The sequence below is a fragment of the Hypanus sabinus genome, chromosome 2, assembly GCF_030144855.1.
Source record: "Hypanus sabinus isolate sHypSab1 chromosome 2, sHypSab1.hap1, whole genome shotgun sequence".
Taxonomy (NCBI): Eukaryota; Metazoa; Chordata; class Chondrichthyes; order Myliobatiformes; family Dasyatidae; genus Hypanus; species Hypanus sabinus.
In genome coordinates this window covers 106,863,683-106,886,568 of record NC_082707.1, presented here as the reverse complement: position 1 = coordinate 106,886,568, position 22,886 = coordinate 106,863,683, and positions in this window count along the sequence as shown.

Below are 22,886 nucleotides of genomic sequence, written 5' to 3'. Positions count from 1 at the left end.
CTTGAAATATTACAAATGGAGAGAGTCACATCACAGATTGAAGGCCGGCAGAAATGGCCCATTCTGATACAGGCAGACAACTTGATGATCTGTTCTGCTCAGGAGTTTCTTCTGCTTGTGTTGAACTTTGCTGTACCAGTGTAATGTCCTTACGTAAACTAAAATTATCTAATCTGAAATGCCATCCTTCACCCATTGATGTCTTTTGAAAAACTTTTTCTAGGTTAGGAATGACAAAGCATTTGTGTACATGACCCTCAAACACAGCTGCATGTCAGATTTGCTGTCTCTGTCCAGATATTTCCTTTGTAACACCCATATATCTGTTAATAACCCTTGGAGATGAAGAAATATCTCATCCCAGCTGGAAACATGTCTTGTGTCTGAAATAAGGTTTCCTTTTTTCATTCAATGAAATATACTGGGACTGGGTTAGTGAGAACAAACCTGTATTTTTTTACTCGAGATTAGTACTTTCGACTGAGCAAGGAATTCACTATATTTGGCATGTGACTTGATGAATTGCCAGAGAACTGATAACGGAGATATCGTCCTCCCATTGTGGGGAGGGTTTCTCTCATTCATCTGACTCACAGACATATCGATGAGAAGAGGCCGCTCACCTGCTCTGTGTGTGGCAAAGGATCTATTTAGTCATCCAGTGTGAACATACATCAGCAAGTTCATCCCATAGTGAAATGATTAACTTGTGACATCTGTAGGAAGCGATTCATTATGTCATCCAAGCTGACGATACAACAGCAAATTCACAGCAGTGAGAGGCATTCACTTGTTCCATATATTGAAAGAGATTGACTCACTTGGCCATCTGATCTGCTAACACGTGATGGAGCTTACACTCAGGATAAGCTGTTCACCTGTTCAGACTGTGGGAATGGATTCACTCAGCTTAACTGACGGTACATCAGCAAGTTCACATTGGGGAGAGGCCATTAACCTGCTCCCAATGTGGGTAGGGATTCACTCAATCATTACATTCAGTTCTGCACTCTGGACATTGGGAATGGGATGACCCGGGATTGAGTATTAGGGAGAATGGGGATGTGGGTGTTGTGGAACAGACAGTGGGAGGTAAGGGCAATTGGCATCAGAGCATCACAAAGATGATCTGCTGAAGAACCAAAAGAGACAGAAGGAGTTTATGTATCTCGTAGAGCTCTAATTGAAATTTTAATTCACTGGGAGTTGGACCCAGTTCTTCCTTTTAAGCCTCAGTCAGAACTATTCCCATTAACTACCAAGGTCTGGAGATTAGCTGGTTGTGGATATCAGACCTGATTTCAATGTTCCACTTCAATTGGTGAAAAAAAATCACTGGTCTACTCGTCTGAAAGATACATTACAATTTCTTCATGGGAGACGAACTTAGAAATATTCTTTTGTCCAAGACCAAAATCCTCAACTTTGGATCCAGTACTTGAGGACCAAGTGAATTCCTACCCACATTCTTAGCGGGTAAGCAGCCTCTCCCCAGTATGAACTAACCAATGTACCTTCAGCTATAAAGAAGACAAGACAGTGACTATACTTCATTAGGAGTTTGAAGAGATTTGGTATATCAACAAATAGACTCAAAATCATCTATAAATGTACCATGGAGAGGAGCATTGTGACAGGGCATTCTGACATACCCTGTGTGGTATGGGGGCGGGGGGCAGGTGTCTACTGCTCAGGACCAAAAGAAGCTGCAGAAGGTCATAAATTTAGTCAGCTCCATCTTGGGTACTAGCCCAGGCGTGCAGTGCTCTGCACCAGCACCTCTGTTAAAAAAAAAGTCAAAATAAACAGGAAACTTAACAGTGGCCGCATATTAATTAGAGGGAATTTTACAGAAGTAGGGGTTGGGGAGAGGGGGTGGTGGCTGGTGGAGAAAATGCCACTAATAACATTAGGATATTTGATCTTTTTTGGTGAAGTCCTGGACTGTTTTGTGAAGTTCCTCCTCGCTTGACCCGTTGTCCCAGCATACCCTGCTGTAGCCTCCTGCCATTTCACAGATCCTCAGTCTCTCTCCAGCACTCATTTGAGCATTGTTCGCCGAGAAAATAAAAATCTTAGATCTTTTGAAAAGTGGCATTTCACTTGCCAAAGTGGGCCATAAGGTCAGTAAGAGCGAATCAAGCATTTGCATAATAAAGCAGGAAAAAGCTGAAATTCATTGAAGTGTTAATGCTACCCCTTCAATGGCAAAAATGGTCTCTCTGGTTCGTGATAAAGTGCTTGCAGAGACTGAGAAATCATTAAGTGTGGCAAGAGGACATGTCACAGAAGCAAGTCCCTGTTGATGGCAGAATTATGCATGAAAAAGCACTTAGCATCTATGAGCACTACTGTGAGGGGGTTGAGGAGAGCAAGAGGAAGGAGCTTAAGGCTAGTAAAGGATGGCCGGCTAGCTATTTGAAGCGCTACAGCCTCAAGGACTTAAAGATCACGGGAGAATCAGCATGGCAGATGTACCAAGTGTTACGAACCCTGTAACTGGGTCACCAGCAAAGATAGAGAGGTCCGTTGAAGTCTGATGATGCGATTTTTAACAGTATTTACTAGTAAAAATACACAAAAATAATATCAATGCAAACATACAGATAATATACGTCATCAATACTAAATCTAAAAGTGCGGGTATAATAATAATAAGAAATAAGCTCTATCGTTGTCTAGGGGATAATGTATTGTCTGATGGAAATATAAAGTTCACTCAGTTCATGCAGGCTGCAGCCTTTGGGGACCGCTGTGTGGCAATGGTTGGAGAGAGAGAGAGAGAGAGATTTGGAGAAAAACTTGCTGATTCCTTTTATGATTTCGATTCGTCGGAGTGGCCGTTCACTTGTGGCCTCTCCTTTAGCTAAGCCGTTCTTCCGTGGTGAGCCCGCCAATCCCAGGCAAGGGAAGGATGCACACGAACCCCCCACCGGCTGTTGCTATTAAACGCCGTCACGGGATTTCTAGCGTTTCTCCTGGTTCGTCTAAAGGGGTTGTTCCCCAGACCCTCTTTTATCCTTACTCACGGGGTCTCAGATGTCAAACAGGTTGGGATGATGCAATCCCTCAACCAGCCCAGTCTGGTCGTCCCCTGAGGGGCTTCAATGAATAGTACAATACTCAATACACAATTCCCTCTCCAAGAGACAATGGCTGTTATCAGTGGCTTTGTTTCGCTGAGGCCAGGACACATTCCAAACCTTGTGGGTTCTCTCTCATTTCCTGGGTCCCAGACCCGAATTAATAGCGATCTTGCGATTCTCAAAAAGGAGGGGGCGACTTAGTACCCTTCGGCCCCTCAGAGTTGTGGTACATTCGTAACACAAGTATCCTATTATGGAGCCGATCGAAGTACACGCTTGAAGTCTCAGAAAAAAAGTTGTTGATCACAACCTATCAAAAGCTCACTCTACTGCTCTAAGTGTTGAAAATATAGCTAGTGAAAATGCTCTTGGAAAATTATGGGACACCATGAATGCTTCGCATCTAAAGGCAACTTGTTGCATATTATTTAGCTCAGAATGACAGACCATACTCTGATCACTTTGGCTTATTGGAACTTCAAAAAAAAAGAAAAATTAACATTGGAATTGGACTGCATTCCCGCATTAGTGCTACAGAGATAATTAATCACATAGCCATTAATATGAAAAATAAAATTTGCCAGCATATCAAACAGATAAATAGCAAATTTTCTGTTCTCATTGATGAATTAACAAGCCTGAGCATTAAGACCACCCTAATAGTTTATTTGAAATGTGAAAGTGATGAGGTGATCCCCATTTTATGTTTTTCGATCTAATTGAACTGCCTGATCAGAAAGCTGCAACTATTGCTAAACATCTATTGAACTGTCTCAATAACCATGGGTTTGATGACTCACTTGAAATAGAACCTTGTAGTGTCAACTTCATTTTTATGAGATCCTTACACACTTGATACAACACACAATATGCCAACGTCTGAATGATCACAGTTCTCTATTCAAGCGAGTACAAGCTTTTGGAGGATCACTTAACAAACTTCGCTGTGTTTGCAGAGCCCTGCCAAGCAATGCTCTCCAAATAAGGGAACAGTCCTCCCTTTTATAGGGTTTCACACCACAGTCAGTCACGTATGTAAGGTACAATTTTTAGCTACCCCACAGTCACATGCCTAGCAACAGTGATACTACGAGACAAAGACCACTTAATCACCTAAAAGCAGAGGTAAAGGTCAGCCACCCGAGAACAATATGTGCGATTAGATAGTTCCTTATTTTTCAACCATAGTTTCTTATCTTTAGCCTTAATTCTACCTTGTCACAGAGGCCTTGCCAGAATACCTCCTGGAGTGCCTCATCATTCCAGCCCGAGTCAGCCACTAGCATTCGGAACTCCACTGAGTATTCAGCAACACTGCCTGAGCCTTGACGGAGGGTGAGTAGACGCTCAGCGGCATCTTTACCGCGGACGGGATGGTCAAAAATCTTCCTTACTTCTGAGATGAATGTGGGGGAAGGAAGAGCAGGTCCCTGGCTGCTTATCCCAAATCGTGGTGGCCTATGCTCAGGCATTTCCTCGCAACAACTCCACAATGAAAGCTATTTTTGATCTGTCTGTGGCCTACATGGATGGTTGCTGCTCAAACACCAAGAAGCATTGCAGTAGAAAAGCCTGGCACTTCCCCAGATCTCTGGCGTAGGGTCTGGTTCAGGTATGTGCAGCTCACTTGGTGGACATGTTGTTGACGCATCGGGCGTCGCCTCTACAGGCTGTCTGGGCTGGTCAGACGGAGTTCCCGGAGTCAACAGGGTAAGATGGGCAGATACTCGGTTGACCTGTCCACTGACAGGGAATGGAGGTTCTCCGTGACATCTTGGAGCAGCTGATCATACAAGCCCAGTAGGGAGCCCTGGCTGGCAAGGGCTTGTTGCTGGGGATTCGTGCCCACTGGGTTTATGGCCAGTTCATTTTGTTACACGAGCGTGGCGGTGGACGAACCCAAGTGCAGAACACAGGCGTAGAGGCATTATTAATGTAATGAGCATGGAGTCGGTATCCAGGAGTGATGCTAGACTGAGAACTGGTAGTCCTAAGAACCTTGAAATGAGGTCACTCACACTAGAGTCAACCAACGAACTGGCATTTCCTTGTTGTGGTCACAGGGTTTTTATACTGCATTTGCTGATGGAAAGCAGGTGTTTGTAGTTAGTGGAACCTGGGAATGATTGGAAACTAAATGAGGTGATTGAGGCCCAATTTCTGAGGTAAGTAGCCAGGTGGGTGATTGCCAGAAGGGACCATGACAGGATGGGTCTTGCACTAACCAACCTGCAGTGACTCTGATCAACCCCTGCATTTCCAAGTGCAGATTATTTATGTCTCTCAGAATATCTTTCTAATAATCTCCCTACCATAGATTTTAAACAAAATGGTTTATAATTCCCTAGTTCATCATGCTTACTGTCCTTGAATAAAGATCCCATATTTGCTGTCTTCTGTTCATGTGGCACTATACCATTGGCCAGTGAATGTTCAACTATCCAAGAAGACTATAACCTTATTGTGCTCTGGGGGGTTGTGTGCCTTGCTGACTGTGAGAGCTATATTGGCTGGAGTTAATGCTTTGGCTCTTGGTAGGGTCAGCCATGCCAAACAGGTCAAAGGGTAGAGGCCAGACTAAGAATGATTCACCGGTCCTCCAGGTTCAGGGGTTCAGCCCAGGGCTAACAACCCTGACTGGTAAAACAAAATTGTTACTAAAACAGCAATGAAGAATCCTTCTGCATCAGAGTGCAATGGTATTCCTGGGTCTCCACCCAGGGTTTGCATGACTGACAGTAGTGAAAATCAAGATGAAGCTACTAACATGATAAAGGAAGCCCTGAACACCACCAGAAATGCAGGGCCTTCATTACTGCCCTGAACGCCAGCAGTCTAATAGGCAGGAAGTAACTCACATAGCTCCTCACCTTTGGCCAGTGGATGTTTAATTATCTCGAGAAGGGCCACAACACTCTCCTCTGTCATCTCCCACAGCAGCCTAGGATATATCTCATCATAAGACATCTCTTTTAAATCTTAAAGTGCTGCAGAATATTACTGCCGCAACTAAAATCTTCAATTACAATGTCTTTCTTCCTTGTGAAGCCAATGAAAACTATTCATTCCAGACTCTGCCTACATTCTTTGGCCCCACATACAGGTTGTCACTTTGGTCACTAACAAACTCGGGCATCCCTGGTTACCGTTTTGTTCTTAATATACTAAAACATCATTTAGAAATTAACTTATAAACTTTTGAAGTTTTCATTAGCCTTCATTCCCAACATACCCACATCCACCCACTCTCCCACTTATGTGGATGAGAACAAGACTTCTGGATTGTATGTCGCCTATCAAGGTGCCAGGGTGTGGAGGAAAATATTGTGAGTTAAAGTTTTGATCGATGAAGCATTAGTATTCACTTTTTGAGTTCAGAGACCAGTTTGCAGCTTAGTTTGTTATAGATACTGCCTTGGCTTTCAGCAGACATGACTCTTAGAATAAACACCTGCAGTTGCTTATCTTGTAAGGATTAGACTCAGTGATATGAGACAAACTGTTTATACAAAGTTGTACACAGGACTGAATTTTTAATTTTTGCCTGGTGCTAAAGGTATAGCTCATCACAAGGGAAATGCATGTGAACCAAGCTCATCTTTCCTTATTCACAAGGTTAATAGAACAGCCTTTGCTTTTGCAGTTGATTTGTATAGGTATAAAAACAGCTGTGGTCTCTCCATTATTTGGAGTTCGAGCCCACTGTTGGAGGTTCCACTCCACATGATATTGTGAACAAAGCTCTCTATATTTTGAGGTCCATGTCTAATTCACTTGCGATCAATTTTAGTTGAATTTCCTTAGCAAGTTAATTTCTCTTACAATATGGCGACTAGAATGGGATCCATATAGATACGGGATCCAAGAGAACCCTAGCGATAATAAATTTCTCTGGCAATATGAGCTACATATGGGAAGCGTTCATAGGGAATGTTTGAACGTGAACTGCTCTGAGCTCCTGGTGCAGCCAAGACCTGTAGGGCAAGACAGGTGCAGATGAGGTGTCCGCCAAGCTGGTGACCATCCCTGGGCTCCTGGAGAGGGGCAAGATGGTAGGTGGAAGATGAGGATGTAAGACGAACAGGGAGTCTACTGAATAGTCAAATTAAAGGACAACAGGGGCTTCAAAGATTGAGATAAATTCTGGCCTGAAAAGGGTAAGGAAATTGTATTGTGATTGCAAACAAACTAAATTTGATTACAGGTTAACCTAAAACAAACATGTAAGAAATGGGCAGTAATGAAAGTAAATGCGCCAAAGCCACCAGCGCTGTACCAAAGAGAAGAAACAGAATCTCGAGGCCGGCTGATTCACCAACAAAGGCTCCAATGAATAAGCATACCGAGAAAAAGGTAAAGAAGTATAAGAAGACTAAGCAACTTCTGGGTGAGTTTCTAGGGCCTCCAGGCTCACTGGTGGAAAAGGAGACAGCAGGTATGTGATTACCTTTTCTAGTGATTTATAGGGATGGCACCAGGGAGAATGGCTTTTTGAGGCTATTTTGATAAAGTAAACTCGTTACTAGCAAGATGAGACCAAAGGAAGGGATGGGAATTGGAATGATCTTTGGAATAAATGGGAAGAAGTGGCCAAAAGGCCAACAAAACCTAAACCTTAGATAAAGGAGAAAAATACAAAAAACCTGGAAGTAGACCCTCTTCCCCTCCCCCTCTTTCACCCGCCACCTCCTTGTGGGATTATATCCTAACATTCTAGAAGATGGGCTGCCGCAAGATCCTATTATGGAAATAGCAAGGTTTAGAACAGCCACCGCTTAACATAGAACCCGACAGCTGCAATGACAAATACAATTGTTTCAGTCCTGTTCCAGGAACCAGCTTCCCTCTTATGAACAGGTTTCCCCATCCGGCAATGCTTCATTTTCCATGGAACAGGAGCAATTGCAACATGTGGACTTTACACAGGACTTTACACTGTGCACATGTGGTCACAGACAAAGACAGTACAGTCTATGAAGCAGATAGCAAAATCTAGCGATAGCCATAAGGAAAGTGAGCTATCTGGTAGTACAACACATATGTAGGAACCCCGAATAATGACAGGAGATATAAGGATCCTCAAGTCCTGGAACCCTGCAGGGATTAGGAGTATGATCCATGACTCCTTAATCCAATAAGGAAACCTCTTGCATTCAACGTGGTTAGTACAATCTTGTGAATTTTTAACAATTTTCCCATTTAACCATTTTCGAACAAATGGCGACTGGGTCCCAAATGCAGATGGAGGTGAATTCAACCCCAGCATGCAAACAGACATGGTTAGAACAGGCCAAAGAGACAATCCTAGCAGGGGCCAGACAGCAAAGTGATTTTGGGCAGGTCACGAGATGCAAACAGAAAAAGGATGAGCCCAAAACAGATTTCATTTTCCGGTTTAAAGATGTGCGCAAATAGTGCAGGAATACAACTGGAACAGAATGGACCTTTCCCGGTGCAAACCTTATTAAATCGTTTGCGACCTAATGTAGCACACTCATTCATGATAAATTGATGATAAATATAAGAAGAAAGCTGAGGCTCACGTTGTTACAAGATATGCTTTAAAAATCAAATATTTTTTAGCCATAAAGGTAGAGCCACTGTAGACAGCTATAACCTTATCAGATAAATTACCCTCTGGAAGGAGACCACGATCTGTGGTCTATGGGCTCTGACCTATGCCCTACGATCTGTTGTCTGGGCTGTATTGTCATGCTCTCTGGTCTTTGTTCTCTATTCCATGTTCCGTGCTCTATGGTGTATGGTGCATGGTCAAAAGTCTAGTCTGTATGGTCTATGTGCTATGGTCTATGTTCCTCATTCTATCTCTATGCTTTGTGTTATAGAACCATAGAACAATTACAGCACGGAAACAGGCCATCTCGGCCTTTCTAGTCCATGCTGAACGCTTACTCTCACCTAATCCCACCTACCTGCACTCAGCCCATATCCCTCCATTCCTTTCCTATCCATATAGCTATCCAATTTTTTTTTTAAATGACAAAATCGAACCTGCCTCTACCACTTCTACTGGAAGCTTGCTCTACACAGTTACCACTTTCTGAGTAAAGAAGCTCCCCTTCGTGTGACCCCTAAACTTCTGCCCCTTAACTCATGTCCTCTTGTTTGAATCTCCCCTACTCTCAATGGAAAAAGCCTATCAACATCAACTCTATATCTATTTTCCTCATAATTTTAAATACCTTTCGTCCCCCCTCAACCTTCTATGCTCCAAAGAATGAAGACCTAATTTGTTCAACCTTTCTCTGTAACTTAGGTGCTGATACCCAGGTAACATTCTAGTAAATCTCTTCTGTACTCTCTCTATTCTAGGGTCTATGCTGCTTGGACTATCCACCTAGGAGGATGCTGTGTGCTGTATGTTCTATGCTCTATGGTCTATTACCCAGGTCCATGCTCTGTGGTTGGGCTATGCACTATGGTCTATACTCGCTGCTCTATGATCTGTAGTGTATATTTTGTGGTCTATGCTATTTGGTCTATGCTCTATGGTATATACTCTATGCTCTGTGGTCTTATGCTCTCTGCTCTATGATCTGCTCTGAGGTCTGTGCTCGATGGTCTATGCTATATTATCTATGCTCTGTGGTCTTTGTTCTATGCATAGAAATGAGATGTGGCCTTTTCAGAGAAATAGGCATACAATGCCAATTTCAGGGAAAATGCTGTCTGGTAACTTATTGTCAACTACTTCCTGTTATGTTTTCAATGGTGCCAATTAGTACTCAAACATTTCTATCACAGTTGCACTTTAGCCGGAAAATTTAAATGTACGGATCATGCAAAATGCACACAGTAGAAAGTAATACAGACAGACCAAAAATCATACATTTTATGCTAAAAATTACCAAGGAATAACTTGATGTTAACATCTTAATTTTATGTACCATATGATGTAGAGATGTTTGGAAGCAGTATTATGTACAATTGGTGCAAATCCACTGAATAAGCAGCATAGATTACATAATCTTTTTACGACTTAACAAATAGCATTTACCTGGAAACTTCCATTTCAAGCTTTTTGCTCTGAAAATGCAAAACTAGATTCTGAGCAGTTTCTTATACAGCAGAATGTAACTTCCTTAGTTTAGTGTACACACAAATAATACTGCTTCCAAACAACTTTATATAAGGTTTACAATAAGTTGCCACGTAGCATTTTCCGGGAAACTGACATGGTATGCTCTTTTCTCTGAAAACGCTAAATCTTGATTCTTTGCAATTCGTTATATAACTGACTGTAACATCTTCAGATTAGGGAGTAGAGACATCATACAGATTCCAAACCACTCTATATCATGTGTTTTGTTAAAAAATTACGTTTATACCCAATTATCCTTCAGTAATTTTGAGCAAAATGGAAATGTATAGTGTTTGGTCTGTAGGCATTTTTTTCTATTTTGTGCATTTTCTGCGATCCATGCATATTTCACTTTTCAGGCTGAAATGTCATGCAAATGCTTGAATAGTGATCAGCAACATAGAATACATAAAGTGAAGTGGTTTACAAATTGCCACTTAACGTTTTCCTGGAAACTGACTATATATGCCCTTTGCCCTGAAAACGCTGAAATCTCAATTCTGTACAGTTTGTTATATTGTAATTTATTATATTGAAGACTGTAACTTCTTCAGTTTAGGCAACAACTGCATGATAGTGGTACCAAACAACTCTACATCATAAGTTTTGTAAAAGGACTACATTTGCACACAGTTACCCCTTAGGATTTTTGAGCAAAATTGGAATGTATTTTTTTTTCTCTGTAGGAGTTACTTTCTATTATGTGCATTTTCTTTGATCCAGTTCACTTTTCAGGCTGAAGTGCCACCGTGATAAAAATGCTTGAATATTAATCTGCAGCATAAAATACATAAATTAATGTGGTTTACAAAAGATTACCACACAGGAATTTTCCTGGCAATTGGAGTTGTATGCCTTTTGCTCTAAAAATGCTAAATATCGAATGTATATCTGACTTCTAATTTCTTCATTTTAGGGAGCACCACATTATATTAGTTCCAAATGACTTTTAATAATTTTTCATGAAAGAAGCACGTTTACATCAAGTTACCCTTTGGTAGTTTTGAGCATAATTGGTTATTAATCTGTAGACTTTATTTTCTGCTGTGTGCATTTTGTGTGATCTATGTGTATTTAACTTTTTAGGTTGAAGTGCCACTATGATAAAATACTTGAATACAGAGCAGGATCACTGAAGACATAAAGTGAAATGATTTACAAGTTTTTCTGGAAAATGACATTGTCTGTCTTTTGTTCTGAAAATGCTAAATCGCGATTCTGTGCAATTTATTATCTAACTGACTGTAACTTCTTCTCTTTAAGGAGCACATGCATAATACTGGTTCCAAATGACTCCACATCATATGTTTCATAAAAATAATATATTTACACCCAGTTACTGCTTAGTATTTTTGAGTGAAATTGAAATGTATGTTTTTTTTGTCTGCAGGAATTACTTTCTATTATGTGCATTTTCTGTTATCCATGTGCATTTCACTTTTAAGACTGAAGTGCCACAGTGATGCAAATGCTTGAATAGTGATCAGCAATATAGAATACCTAGTGGTTTACAACACATTACCACATTGGAACTTTCCTGGCAATTGGCAATGTGTGCCTTTTCCTCTGAAAATGCTAAATGTCGATTGTGTACAATTTACTATATCTGACTGTAACTTCTTTAGTTTAGGGAGTAAACACATTACATTAGTCCAAAATGACTTTACATCATATTTTCATAAAAGGAAACGTTTACATCAAATTACCATTGGTAGTTTTGAGTATAATTGAATGTATGGTTTTCGGTCTGTAGGCTTTACATTCTCCTGTATGCATTTTTTGCTAAACAGATAGAAAAGAGATAGTACATAGAGCATAGATCGAAGATCATAGAGCATAGACAATAGAGTGTAGACCATAAGACAATAGATCATACAGCGCTGAAAATAGACCATAGATTATAGAGCACAGAGCTTTGAGAATGGACCACATTGCATACAGCATAGGCTATAGATGATAGGGCTTCGACCAAACAACACAGTGCATAGACAATGGAACATAGAGCTTAGTACAAACAATAGACAATAGGCCATACACCATTGACCATATAGAGCATAGACAAATGATCACAGAGCAAGGACCTTCGAGCATAAACCACAGAGCATAGACCATAGAGCTTTGACCATTGAGTATAGAACCTGCACTAATGATCAACGAGCATAGAAATTAGAGCATAGACAATAGATCATGGACCACAGAACGTAGAGCATAGATCATAGATCCTATACCATTCACCTGAGCTTATACCAGAAAACACAGATCATAGAGCATAGACTATAGACAATAGTGCATAGATGATAGACCATATAGCATAGAACTTATACAATGGGGACACTGAGGAACAGATAGGGAGACAGATTCAGGAAAGTAATAATAAAAGGGTTGTTGTGTCGGAGATTTTAATTTCCCAATTATTTGGCATCTCCCTAGAGTGAGGGGTTTTGATGGGGCTGAGTATTTTAGGTGTGGTCAAGAAGGTTTCCTGACACCATATGTAGATAAGCCTTCAAGAGGAGAGGTTGAGGAAATGGAAGGATGGGTTAGTAGATTTGCTGATGACACAAAGGTTGGGAGTGTTGTGGATGGTGTGGAGGGCTGTTAGAGGTTACAGCGGGACATTGACAGGATGCAAAACTGGGCTGAGAAGTGGCAGATGGAGTTCAACCCAGTTAAGTGTGAGGTGGCTCATTTTGGTAGGTCAAATATGATGGCAGAATATAGCATTAATGTAAGACTCTTGGCAGTGTCAAGGATCAGAGGGATCTTGGGGTCCAAGTCCATAGGACACTCCAAGGTGCTGCGTAAGTTGACACTGTGGTTAAGAAGGCATATGGTGCATTGGCCTTCATCAGTCGGATTAATTTTAAGAGCTGAGAGGTAATGTTGCAGCTATATAGGACCGTGGTCAGTGCCCACTTGGAGTACTCTGCTCAAATATGGTCACCTCACTGCAGGAAGGACATGGAAACCATATAAAGGGTACAGAGGAGATTTACAAGGATGTTGCCTGGATTGGGGAGCATGCGAGCATGCCTTGTGAGAATAGGTTGAGTAAATTTCGGCCTTTTCTCCTTAGAGCGACGGAGGATGAGAAGTGACCTGATAGAAGTGTACAGGATAATGAAAGGCATTGATCATGTGGATAATCAGAGGCTTTTTCTCAGGGATGAAATGGCTAGCACAAGGTGGCATAGTTTTAAGGTGCTTGGAAGTAAGTACAGAGGAGATGTCAGGGATAAGTTTTTTACGTAGACACTGGTGAGTGCATGAAATGGGCTGCCAGTGGCGGTGGTGGAGGCGGAAATGATAGGGTCTTTAAAGAGACTCCTGGATGGACAATTGAGCTTAGAAAAATAGAGGACTATGGGCAAGCTTAGGTAGTTCTAATGTAAGGACATGTTTGGCACAGCTTTGTGGGCCGAAGGACCTGTATTGTGCTGTAGGTTTTCTATGTTTCTATGTTTCTAACTTAGATCATAGAGCATTGATCATAGACCAGAGAGCATAGATCCGAGACCATTCACCATTGACCATAGACACTAGACCATTGAACATTGAGCATAGACGTTGCAGCATAGCTCATAGACTATAGATCTTCTACCATTCCCCATTGACCATAGAATTAGTCCAAAGACCGTAGATCATCGAGCAAAGTCCGTAGATCATAGACCATAGAGCATAGACTATTGACCAGAGACCATAGACCCCAGACTGGAGTATAGACTAGAGGCCTTAGACTATGGTCTTTGGACAATAGTCTATGCTCTATGGTCTCTGGCCTATGCTCCATTGGCATAAACCATAGAATTAGTCCAAAGACCATAGACCACAGAACATAGATCATAGAGCGTAGTCTGTAGATCATAGACCATAGAGCATAGACCACAGTCCATTTAGCACAGATTGTAGAGCTTAGAACAGGGACTATAGGCCACAGAGTGTAGGCCATAGTCCATTGAGCTTAGATAGGAGACCATAGATGACATATCATTGATCACTAACCATACAGCAATTACAGCATGGAAACAGGCCATCTCGGCCCTTCCAGTCTGTGCTGAATGCTTGCTCTCACCTAGTCCCACCTACCTGCACTCAGCCCCAAACCCTCCATTCCTTTCCTGTCCTTATACCTATCCAATTTTACTTTAAATGACAATATCAAACTTGCCTCTACCACTTCTACTGGAAGCTTGTTCCACACAGCTACCACTCTCTGAGTAAATAAATTCCCCCTTGTGTTACCATCTAAACTTTGCCCCTTAACTCTCAATTCATGTCTTCTTGTTTGAATCTCCCCTACTCTCAATAGAAAAAGCCTATCCACATCAACTCTGTCTATCCCCCTCATAATTTTAAAGACTTGTATCAAGTCCCCCCTCAACCTTATATGCTCCAAAGAATAAAGACCTAACTTGTTCAACCTTTCTCTGTAACTTAGGTGCTGACACCCAGGTAACATTCTAGTAAATCTCCTCTGTATGCTCTCTGTTCTAGGGTCTCTGCTGCATGGACTATCCGCCTAGGAGGATGCTGTATGTTCTATGCTCTATGGTCCATTGCCCAGGTCCATGCTCTGTGTTTGGGCTATGCACTATGGTCTATGCTCTCTGTTCTATGATCTGTCATAAAAAAAAGCATAGGCCAGTGACGATAGATCAGAGACCACAGAGCTTCCATGAGAGACCATAGACTATAGACTGTAGAGCACAGGTAGTAGAGCTTATGCTAGAGACCATAGACCACAGGCTACAGAACATAGTTCCAAGAGATGGCCAGAGACTGTAGACCACAAACCAGAGAGCACAGACCGATGAGCTTTGGCTAGAAACCATAGACGACAGACTGTAGAGCTTAAGCCAGAGACCATAGACCACAAACTGTTGAGCTTAAGCCAGAGACCATAGACCACATACCAGAGACCACAGATCACAAACTGTAGAGCATAGTCCACAGAGCACAGGTCACAGACCACAGACAACAGATCATAGAGCAGTGACCATAGAGCTTAGGCTAGTGACCATAGACCACAGACTGCAGAATGACATTGAGAGACAATAGATGATAGAAAGGAGAGCCTATGCTAGAGACCAGAGACCACAGACTGCAGAACACAGTCCTCATTGAGGGATCTGAGGTGGACAGGGTGAACAGCTACAAAGTACTGGGCAGAAATATCTCAAGAATCTATCCTGGGCCAGATATATTGCTACAATCATAAAGATAGCACACCAGATCACATAATCATCATCATCCTCCTCATTCTTACTGGTCTGCCAGCCTGACATCAAACCAAGGATGTCATTTATCCCATGCCCAGGTCACTTGCCTTTGAATGCGAAGTGGAGCCTAAACTCTGGCCTGATCTCGAACTCCCACACATCCCTGTCTAAATCATCCCTACGAACCGAAAAAAAAAAAATCTGACAATGACCTTTATGAACACCACAGTTTTCATGTTTTGCTTTGTACTGGATCGGTGGGCAGGTTTATTGAGCTTGGGCTTTCCTCTTTGGATTGAAGAAGAATGAGAAGTAAAGTGACAGTGGTGTGCAAGGTGATGGGAGACATAGATCGAGTGGACATTCAGGCACTTTTTCCCAGGGCTGATATTAGTGCATAATTTTCAGCTGACAAAGCAAGTATAGGGGGTATGTCTGAGCTCAGTGATTTACACAGACTGGTGGGTGCACTGTACATCTGGGATGGTGGGAGAGGCAGATCCATCAGAGGAATTTAAGAAATCTTAGGTAGGTACGTGAATGATAGAAAACCCAAGGATGGTGTGGGTTAGATTGTTCTTGAAGTAGGTTAAAATTTTGTCATATTCTGTATACTACTAATAATACTTTTCACAACTTTGTTTAAGTTCCACCTTTGCCGAGACTGAACCCCTGCCTCAGCAAGGACCTGGACCCATTGCAATTTGCCTATTGCCACAATTCAATGTCTCTCCACATGGCTTTAGACTACTGAGACACCAATGTCAGGATTCTGTTCTTCGACTATAGCTCAGCATTTAATACCATCAGTCCCACAATCCTTATTGAAAAGTTGCATACCTGGGACTCTGCACCTCCCTCTGTAATCGGATCCTTGACTTCCTGACTGGAAGACCACAATCTGTGCAGATTGGTGACAACATATCTTCCTCACTGACAATCAACACTGGCGCACCTCAGGGGTGTGTGCTTAGCCTACTGCTCTACTCTCTGTATACACACGACTGTGTGGCTAGGCATAGCTCAAATACCATCAACATATTTGCTGACACTACAATCATTGTTGGTAGAATTTCAGGTGGTGACAAGAGGTCGTACAGGAGGGAGGTATGCTAACTATTGGAAAGGTGCTGCAGTAACAACCTGGTACTCAACGTCAGTAAGATGGAAGAGCTGATTGTGGACTTCAGGCAGGGTAAGATGAAAGAGTACATGCCAATCCTCATAGAGGGATCAGAAGTGGAGAGAGTGAGCAGCTTCATGTTCCTGGGTGTCCAGATCTCTGAGGATCTAACCTGATCCCAACATATCGATTAGTCATAAAGAAGGCAAGACAGCAGCTTTATTTGGAGTTTGAAGAGATTTGACATGTCAACAAATACACTTAAAAACTTCTATAGTTGTATGGTGGAGAGCATTCAGACAGGCTGCATCACTGTCTGGTATGGAGGGGCTACTGCACAGGATCGAAAGAAGCTGCAGAAGGTTGTAAATCTAGTGAGCTCCATCTTGGGTACTAACCTACAATATACCCAGGACTTCTTCAGGGAGCAGTAACTCAGAAAGGCAGTGTCCATTATTAAGGACCTCCAGCACCCAGGGAATGCCCTTTTCTTACTGTTTCTATCAGGTAGGAGATACTGAAGCCTGAAGGCTCACACTCAGTGATTCAGGAAGAGCTTTTTCCCTCTGCCATCTGATTCCTAAATGGATATTGAAGGTTTGGACACAACCTCACATTTTTGATATACAGTATTTCTGTTTTTGCATATTTAAAAAAATCTATTCAATATACATAATTGGTTTACTTGCTTATTTAATATAATGTTTTATTTTACTTATTATTATTATTTTTCTCTCTCTGCCAAATTATGTATTGCATTGAACTGCAGCTGTTAAGTTAACAAGTTTCACGTCACATGCCAGTGATAATAAACCTGATTGTGATTCTGATTCCATGGCTTAAATATCACTGTAACTGAATCGTGTCCACAGAAGGATGTGAACCTGTTGGGATTCAGCCAAGATCAAATAACTAAGTCAGCTGTTTTCCAACAGATTGTGATTCACAGATACACCAACCACCCAAACTGTCACGTTAACAATCACAGACAGAACTGTCGTGGGCAGTCAGCTTCCTGACTGAGCTCCCTTAAGCAGTTACACACACACGCTTAGCAGAGTTACGGGAAAGTCTGGCTGAGTTCAGATATCAATTCTGTCCTCCACAGTCCGAAGTTGTACAGGTTAGTTGATTCATTTGTCTTTGTGTACTGTCCTGTCATTACGGTTGTGTTAAATAAGTGGGTCATTGGACTGGAAAGTACTGTTTTGCAAAGTCTCTCTAAATAAAATAAAATAAATGTTACTATCCTGACAAAGGGTCTTGGCCTGAAACATTGACAGTGCTTCTTCCTAAAGATGCTGCCTGGCCTGCTGTGTTCCACCAGCATCTTGTGTGTGTTGCTTGAATTTCCAGCATCTGCAGATTTCCTTGTGTTTGCTTTATTTTATTTTATTCTGCTGCTGCTGCTGCTGTCAAGATCACAGCTTCCTTGAGACAGCAAATCTACTGGCTTTAACATGGTGTCAAACCATGAATCGAAGTCTAATCACTGGCATTGTTGGCCCCTTGGACAAATATTTCTGTAAACTTTCTTCAAAAAACTCTCCCTGTCCCACCATCCCTCCAAGACTTGCATGGCACACACAGATTTTTGGTTCCTGGCCCACTTGAAGATCTTTTACAATTTGTACCACACTGTCTGACAGTCATCCTGGAGCTTGTAAAAGTGGAAATTCATTCATAAGTGAGCTTGATCTTCAGCAGATGGCTACCCCTGAGCATGACTTTGATATCTTTATCCTCGATGAAGCCTTGATGAAAATAAAGAGGACACATCAGTCGGAGTAATACTGGAAGGGAAGTAGAGAGTGGGAAGGGAATTAAGGGGAAGAGGAAGGGAAGGAGGAGAGAGGCAAGTGGAGAGTGGAATAAGGGTAAGTGGGAGGGAATTAGGAAGGCAAGGGACAGCTGTTTTGGGCAGGAAATGGGAGTTAATGTGCAGGAGAGGGGAAAAAATGGCAAGAAATGATAAGATTGCTAAACCACAGTACAGCCCTTTCAGCCCATGATGCTGTGCTACTTTAACTTACTCTAATATCAAGTGACATATGAGACAGCAAAATTTCGCTCCCAGATGAAATCAATGTCTTGTCTGCTCACTTTGACTGACAGAACATGGAGGCACCATGATGGGCTCCAACAGCACCTGAGGACACATTACTTTAGTCTCTGGAGCTGATGTGAGTGCTTCTTTCAGGAAGGTGAACCCATGGGAAGCATCCAGCCCAGTCAGTGTACCTGGCTGAATATGAAAAACCTGTGTTAATCAACTGGAGAGAATATTTGCTGTTGTCTTTTATGGTAGTCTGAAGTACCCACCTGCCTCAAGCAGGTATTGATCAGACCAGTCCGCAGGATGAGTGAGGTAACCTGCTTTAATGATCATCATTCAGTAGCACTTACTTCCACTGGTGTTTGAACATATCTCCTGCTCCACCCTCTGTTGAGAGGCTGTGCCCTCTGGGGATAGACAGCCAGCTCTGTCTAGTTCTTTCAATAATCAATAGATTTCAATCAGGTTCTCATTTTTCTGACTTTATTCCTCTCTCCAGATGCTGCCTGACCTGCTAAATTCCTCCAGTATTTTGTGTGTATTAAGAGGTTCATGAGAATGATTCCATGAATGAAAGGGTTAACGTATGAGGAATGTTTAATGGCTCTGGGCCTGTACTCACTGGAATTGGTTGAATAACAGAGTGTTAAGCTGGAGTCCCTTCTGCCTAAATCATTGTCTAGGTGTTGCTCATTCCACTCCAAGTCTGGCTCCTCTGCCTACAGAAGAGTTTCCCGATCTGTCCTCTGTACCCCCAGACTATCAGGACCTAATGCTGGTATTCAGCAAGACTCGGGCCACCACCTTACCCCTACATCATCCCTATGATTGTTCTATTGATCTCCTTCCGGGAACCTCGCCACCTAGTATTCCTTGTCTCCATCTGAAAGGGCGGCGATTGACAAGTATATCCAGGAGGGCCTGACTGCAGGAATTATCCGTCCCTCTTCTTCCCCAGCAGACACAGGATTCTTCTTTGTGGCCAAGAAGGACGGGTCCCTGCGCCCTTGTGTGGCCTATAGAGGTCTCAATGAGGTCACCGTTAAGAACTGCTATCCAGTGCTATGTGGCATCTTCCAGATTTTCAGTGTGCATTTGATGTTTCCAATGCTCTGATTAGAACACTTGCAGTTTCTATACAGTTCCATCTTAAAGTCAACAGTTATGTACATATACTTAACACAGGATGCATAGAATGTAAAGTAATGCATTCAGCTCAATGAAGTTCGAATTTTACTGAAAACTACAATGTGCTAACTTGTTGTAAACATTTTAATTTTACTTAGCATATGATTTAAAGTTGTCTGCAACCAATTTTATGAGTGTGCTAGTAAAGTGAGAGATTACTTTCAGTAGTAACTCCTTTTGTGCATAATAGAATATTAGTGCTTCCAAAGCTAAACAGATATTGGCTGTTCAACTCTAAGTGTTATGTGGTAAGTTCCAGAGTTCAACGTGTATTTGAGGATTCCAATGCTCTGATCAGTACACTTGCAGTTTCTATACAGTTCCATCTCAAACTCAATAGTTATGTACATCTACTTAACACAGAATGCATAGAATGTAAAGTAATGCATTCAGCTCAATAAAGTTTGAATTTTACTGAAAACTACAATGTGCTAACTTGTTGTAAACCTTTTAATTTTATTTCCCATATGAATTACAGTAGTCCTCATCCAATTAAATCAACGTTTGAGAAGTTACTTTCAGTAATATCACCTTTTGTACGCACTAGAACATTAGCGTTTACAAAGGTAAGTTATGTACACTTACTTAATACAAAATGCATAGAATATAATGTAATGCATTCAGCTCAATATTCAGATTCAGATTCAGTTTGTCATTTAGAAACCACAAATGCAATGCAGTTAAAAAATGAGACAGCGTGCCTGCAGAATGATATCACAAAAACATATGACAAAACAGACTACATTAGAAAATCCACATAACGTTTCGCAATCCCCAATGCAGAGTCCAGAGAGGCTGCTGCGAATTAATATCGCTCTGCCGTCTTAGTGTGTTCCGCTGAAAGGAGCTCCAAATCCACCAGACAAACCAGACGAAAAACTAAAGCTAAAAGACCTGCACAAAACCACATAGTTACAACAGTGCAAACAGTAGCATAATTGATAATAAACAGACTATGGGCACAGTGAAAATAGTCCAAAGATGTTAAAGGACTATAAGTTCAAAAGATTTCACCACACAGTTTCCACAAGTCCCCAGGGTCCCTACAGACTCGCCACCCCACGCAGACGGCAGAGGGAATACCCCCGCTATGGACTTCCATGGCGCCGCCCGACTCAGCCTCGCAGACGTAGCACACACCGAAAGCGACCTGACTGCAGCGGACTCCGAGTCCGTCAAAACTCCGAGCCGATGGCCATCTCTTCCGGTACAGCTTCTCCGAGCTCCATCCTCTGCCGAGCATATTAACACGGCACCGCCAACATCCATCGGCAACGTGACCCCCAGGACTGGGGGCCTGCCTTCCCAGCAGAGCTCCGGACCTCACAGCAGCGACAGCAACGATGAAGGTCTTCCTGGAGATTTCCCAATGTTCCTCCATGCTCCCACGTCCGTTTTCAATCGAGTATGATTTGGCACGGCACCCCACTTCAAAAATAACAGATAATCAGCTCCGGAGTGGCCGCAGGAAGCCGCGTCGCTCCGCCATCTTGGAAATCAATAGAGTGTAGATTTGAATTTTGCTGAAAACTACTCTTTCTCAACTTGTTGTAAACCTTCTAATTGTACTTCTCATACGATTTAGAGTAGTCTGCAACAAATTTTATGAGTGTGCTATTGAAGTTAGTGAAGTTACTTTCAGTAATATCACTTTTCTAACGTAATAGTGTTACGTACTCGTGACACATGACAGTGGTGCCCTTGTCACGTGACTGGGGTTGAAGCTGTACTGGACTTGAGGTGATGGTCTTGTAATGGTGGTGACGTCATTTTCCCGCCAGTAGAGATCATGTGACGGGTTTTTTTTACAGGTTATAAAAGGTAGACCCCACCCTGTGAGGAGGGGCAGTTCATGGCTGGATTTGCCAAGTTGACTTCATGCCACTGCGTGTTTTAAGTGATGACGCAGTTTAGTTGAAAGATGAAGTTTTTATTTAATGCCTAAAGTTTAAAAGGTCATTGCCAGCAGGTTCTTTATGATTCTGTTAGTTCGAAATCAGTGGAGAGTGAAGATTGGAAGTTGGAAGTTAAAGATCGAGGAGAATCGCTTTCTACGGTGAAACGGGGGCGACCTTTGTTTGATCCTTATTTGGAAGGATTTCGTTGACTATCTTCGTGTTAATCCCTAGGCTTAACTAGAAAGGATTGAAGGTAGTGGAGAAGGAAAGGTCAGTGCCTTTAAGCTGTTCTGTTTCGTGAATTCTTCATGGGAAGTTCGACATCGGGGATCAAAGCAAGCGACGTGAAAGAGAATTTAAATCGTCCTATAAAGTCTCTCCTTTTAAATGGACTGTGAGCATATTGAACTTTTGGCAATACCACTTTTAAGAACTGTTTTTGGAATATCACTTTAAGAACTGTTTTTGGAATATAACTTTAAGAACTGTTTTTGGAATATCACTTTAAGAACTGTTTGGGCTGCCGCTCAGCAGCTGTTTCCGGTTACGGTAGTGTTTGTTTACTTTTGGGGGGTTTGTTTTCTGTGTTTAATAAACGTGTTGTTTGCTATATGAAACCCTTGCCGAACTCATATATTTATTGTTGCCTGAAAACGTAACATTAAATATGGGGGCTCGTCCGGGATTGAATCATTTGAGCTTAAATGCTTGCTAACTTTTAAATTGGTGTTTTGGAAACGGGGATTACTCGGTTCTTTTGTTTGGCTTGTTGTGGTATTCGGCAGCAATGAATATTGATGAGTTTCTGGCTTCGCCAGCTGCAGAGGTGTTGGCGAAGGCGAAAAAAACTGAGGTGTTTGAGATAGCTAGTAGATTGCAACTTAAAGCTATTTTGCAGACTACATCTAAGGCTGTAATACAGAGAAAAATCGCGTCACACTATGTGGTCTCGGGTGTTTTTGATGAATCGATTTTAGAGTCGTTTCAAATAAGTAATCTGGAGATGCAGTTGCAAATCGAACAAATGAAATTGGAGAGGTGTAAATTGGAGATGGAACAAAAGCAGAGAGAATTTGCATATGCAATAGAGGAATTAAGGTCTGGAAATCAGTCTTCTGGTTCTAAAAAACCGTTTGTTGCTAGTCAAGAAATTAAATTGGTCCCTCCATTTAGTGAAACAGAAGTGGAAAGGTATTTTCAACATTTTGAAACTA